The sequence below is a fragment of the Triticum urartu genome, chromosome 5A, assembly GCF_056163025.1.
Source record: "Triticum urartu cultivar PI428250 chromosome 5A, HENAU_Tu73, whole genome shotgun sequence".
Lineage (NCBI taxonomy): Eukaryota > Viridiplantae > Streptophyta > Magnoliopsida > Poales > Poaceae > Triticum > Triticum urartu.
Window position 1 is genome coordinate 126,485,149 of NC_141877.1, and position 5,282 is coordinate 126,490,430.

The following is a 5,282-nucleotide window of genomic DNA, read 5'->3' on the forward strand; positions in this document are numbered from 1 at the left end:
TATTACCCTGCCGTCCTAATTAAATTTGCACGTGCCACCTCTAGAAACTTCAAATAAATATCCTTTTTGTGTGCCTGGATTGTTCATAACGACAGGAGGTGGTCGATATCTTCCATGCTAAGCGGATTATTCTGAGGATGAGTGTTTATTCACTCGCCATTGCATGAGAAAGGGGTGGTAATAGGGATTCCCAGTCCCAAACTGCAAGCAGAAAAGAGCTTACAAATAATCAAACGAAAACTCCTACGGAGTCATAACCTTTACTTTATCGCTTGGGAACCGCCACTAATGTGTTTAGCATGGAATATATTGATAGCTGCTGGTCGTGAAGTAAACAAGAAGGGTGCATCTCCCAAAATATCATTTACCTCTATTTTAAAAACTTGAGCTCCGGCATCGCTGCAAATCACTACTTCCCTATGCAAAGGGACTATCTATTTACTTTTATGTTGTTTCATCACCTTCTAAAATAAGCGCCAGAACCTGAGAGCACTGCTGTCATGCTTATGCATTGTGTGTAGCTAATGTTGGGTGCATCATGATTGGATCTATTCTACCATGAATTAAAATGTTTAGTCGCTGTTTGGACTTTGGAGGTGCTCTGCATTTATGTTTTGCGGTCATAGAAAGGGCTAGCGAGATACCACTATTGTCAAATTATCTCCTGGTTGTTTTGAGAACGTGTTGATTGTTTTAGATATCTTATTATTGGTCGCTAGCCGATTATGTCATTGATATGAGTTAATATAGTTCTTAAGAGTTATTGTTAACATGGTTAGTTATAATTTTGGATGAAAACCTAGGTGTTGTTTAAGCTTATTTATGCAAACAAGAGCAAAAGAGTTCGTAAAAGTTTTTCTTTTTCACTTTCAGTTTATCAACTGAATTGCTTAAGGACAAGCAAAGGTTTAAGCTTGGGGAATTGATACGTCTCCGTCGTATCTACTTCTCCTAACGTTTTTCCTCTTGCTTTGCACTCTAATTTGCATGATTTGAATGAAACTAACCCGGACTGACGCTGTTTTCAGCAGAACTACCATGGTGTTGTTTTTTGTGCAGAAATAAAAGTTCTCGGATTGAAACGAAACTTTGCGAGGATTTTTTTATATCAATGAAGAGAATTTCTGGAGCCAAGAACCACCGGAGGGGAGCACCTAGGTGGGCACAACCCACCAGGGTGCGCCACCCCCTCCAGGGGCGCCCAGGTGGGTTGTCCCCACCTGGTGGCCCCGCAGACCCTGAAACCGATGCTATAAAATCCTATTTTTCCTAGAAAAAATCAGAGAGAAAGAATTATCGCGTTCTACGAGGCGGAGCCGACGCCGTCTCATGTTCTTCATCAGGAGGCCAGATCTAGAGTCCGTTTGGGGCTCCGAAGAGGGGAATCTTCGATCTTCGTCATCACCAACCCTTCTCCATCGTCAATTCCATGATGCTCCCCACCGGAGTGAGTAATTCCTTCGTAGGCTCGCTGGTCGGTGAGGAGTTGGATGAGATTAATCATGTAATCTAGTTAGTTTTGTTAGGGCCTGATCCCTAGTATCCACTATGTTCTGAGATTGATGTTGCTTTGACTTTGCCATGCTTAATGCTTGTCACTTTGGGCCCGAGTGCCATGATTTCAGATCTGAACCGTTTATGTTATCGCCATTATATCTATGTTCTAGATCCGATCTTGCAAGTTATAGTCACCTACTACGTGTTATGATCCGGCAACCCCGGAGTGACAATAGTCGGGACACTTCCCGGTGATGACCGTAGTTTGAGGAGTTCATGTATTCACCATGTGTTAATGCTTTGTTCTGGTTCTCTATTAAAAGGAGGCCTTGATATCCCTTAGTTTCCAATAGGACCCCACTGCCACGGGAGGGTAAGACAAAAGATGTCATGCAAGTTCTTTCCATAAGCACGTATGACTATTTACGGAATACATGCCTACATTATATTTATGAACTGGAGCTAGTGTGGTATCACCCTTGGTTATAATTTTCACATGATGAATATCATCCAACAATCGATCCAGTGCCTACGATTTTCCTATATATTGATCTTGCATTCTTGCTAAGTTACTATTGTTGCTGTTACTGTTGCACTCGCTACAAAATTATTGCTATCACCGTTATCGTTACTATTGCTGCTGCTACTACTATCAAAACTATCATATTACTGTGCTACTGATCACGCTGCTGCAGATAATTAATCTCCATGTGTGGCTGAATTGACAACTCAGCTACTAATACTTGCAAATATTCTTTGGCTCCCCTTGCTTCGAATCTATAAATTTGTGTTGAACACTCTACACTCGAAAACTGTTGCTATCCCCTATACTTGTGTTTTATCAAGTCCATGCAGATTTATCAAGCCACAACGAGCAAAAATGCTCGGAATGGGCATTCCACGCTGTTCTGGGAGGATAGGCGGTTAGACGGAATGAGGATACAAGAAGTGGCTTCAGACTTGTACAACATGATTACGAATCAGGTCTGACAGGTCAGGACGGTGGTCAAGTGGCAGCAAACGGAAAGTGGGTAGTGGACATCGTGCCAAATATAACTGCCATAGCAGTACAACAGTTCCTTGAGTTGTGGCCGACGGTGGCGGCATGGGATCCGCTCCCCAACAAACAGGATGATATCACTTGGTCCTGGGAAGCACATGGATAGTTCTTGGTGAGATCAACGTATGCATGCAGGTTTTGGGGACGGGAAGTGGTGCCGACGGCGACGCTGCCTTGGAAATGTCGGGCACCTTCGCAATGTCACTTCTCTGCATGGTTAGCCATAAGAAACAGGTGCTGGATTACGGATAGGGTAGCAATGAGAGGGTTGCCACACCAGGCAATGATACGTCTCCAACGTATCTATAATTTTTTATTGTTCCTTGCTGTTATATTATCATTCTTGGATGTTTTATGATCATTTTATAGCAACTTTATATCATTTTTTGGGACTAACCCATTGACATAGTGCCCGGTGCCAGTTGTTTTTTGCTTGTTTTTTACTTCACAGAAAATCAATACCAAACGGATTCCAAATGCAGCGAAACTTTTTGGAGAATTTTTATGGGCCAGAAGACACAGGATGGGCCAAAGAAGTACCATAGGGGTGCCCCGAGGGGGGCACAACCCACATGGGCACGCCTGGGGGTTGTGCCCACCTCGATGGCCTCCCACGCCGCCTCTTTGCTCTCTAAATACCCCAATATTCCAAAAACCCTAGGGAAGTCAATGAAATACAATTCCAACCACCGCAAGTTACAGAAGCCACAGATCCAATCTAGACACCATCACGAAGGGGCTCATCATCCTCATTGGTGCCTCTCCGATGATGCGTGAGTATATCATTGTAGACCTATGGTTCTGTAGTTAGTAGCTAGATGGCTTCCTCTCTCTCTTTTGATTCTCAACACAATGGTCTCTTGGAGATCTATTTGATGTAACTCTTTTTGTGGTGTGTTTGTTGGGATCCGATGAACTTTGAGCACATGATCAGATCTATGTTTTTGTCCATGAAAGTTATTTGAGTCTTTTGATCTCTTATATGCATGATTACTTATAACCTCGTATTTCTTCTTCGAATCTTTGCTTTAGTTAGGCCGACTAGATCGATTTTTCTTGCCATGGGAGGAGGTGCTTTGTGATCGGTTCAATCTTATGGTGCTCAATCCCAGTGACAGAAGGGGAAATGACACAGATGTACCGTTTCTATTAAGGATAACAAGATGGGGTCTATTCCTACATTAATAGATCTTATCTACATCATGTCATCATTCATATTGCATTACTCCATTTCTCCATGAACTTAATACACTAGATGCATGCTGGATAGCGGTCGATGTGTGGAGTAATAGTAATAGATGCAGGCAGGAGTCGGTCTACTAATCTTGGACGTGATGCCTATATAATGATCATTGCCTGGATATCATCATAATTATTTGAAGTTCTATCAATTGCCCAACAGTAATTTGTTTACCCACCGTATGTTATTTTTCTCGAGAGAAGCCACTAATGAAATCTACGGCCCCCGGGTCTCTTCTTTATCATATTTGCCTTCAAGATCTATTTTTATTTGCTTTTATTTTCAGATCTATTAATCCAAAAACCCAAAAATACCTTGCTGCAATTTATTGTTATTTATTTTATCTCAGGGTCCTGCAAGATCTGTTTATCCAATCTACTACAATTTTATCTATCTTTTTACCCGGGAGGGATTGCCAACCCCTCTTTTATGTCGGGTCGCAAGTATTTGTTCTTTGTGTGTAGGTACCGTTTACGTAGTGTTGTGTGATTCTCCTACTGGTTCGATAACTTTGGTCTCATCACTGAGGGAAATACCTACCATAGTTGTGGTACATCATCCCTTCCTCTTTGGAGAAATATTGACGTAGTTCAAGCCGCATTAGGCAACATGCCCCTTGGGTGACCACGAGGACGGGACGAGAAATCATGTATTACTCACATGCGTGTTCACCGGGATGTTGTGGACAACGGTTGGAGTGGCGCTCGGCAGACATGAATGGGCGCCAAACCAACAGGATTCCCTAGGGGCGTTGCTATGTGGCAATAGGGGGGATAACTACCTCAGCACCAAGGACATCCATACTATACTGATTCTAGTGTTGTGAGAGATATGGAAGCATCGTAATGCAATCGTGTTCGACGGTGCTTCACCATCGGTTGAGAGACTCATCGCCAACGTGAGGTCCTAGTGCGAGGTGTGGGCATCGGCAGGGTTGTTCAAAGGTGAGTTGGAGGTGTTCCTAGGTGGATTGCATAGGTGGGCGAGTAGGGAGGAGTAGGATATGTATTGATGTAAGTGGAGTGTGTACGGGACTTAAGGCCGTACGGACATTGTAAAGTAATGGTGGAGGCATCCTTTGCCTTTCTTCTTTAATATATTCGAGAAAAATTGCGAGAAGAAAAAATAATAGAGTCTTTCTGGGGCACAACATTAAAAGCCCTTCTTAAATCAATAAAGCTAGATGGGCACCGGGGGAGGTGGTGGAGTCGATGGAGCGAGATGCGAGGCAGTGGAACGAACCCCGGCGATGATCCTATTGATGTTGTCCTGATAGCGTCACTTGCTAAGTGGCCCCCATAGCTGTAAGAAGCCACACATTTTGTATATTGCGTCAGCCACACGAAGTGGAATCACATGGTCAATCATGAAGTTATTGAGAATGTTCCATAGAATCCAGACAAGGGTGCCCAAAACCACCCAAAGGGCCATACAGTTGGTTGAAAATCGAGAACCTCCCAAAACGTATCTGGGAGATTGTCATGA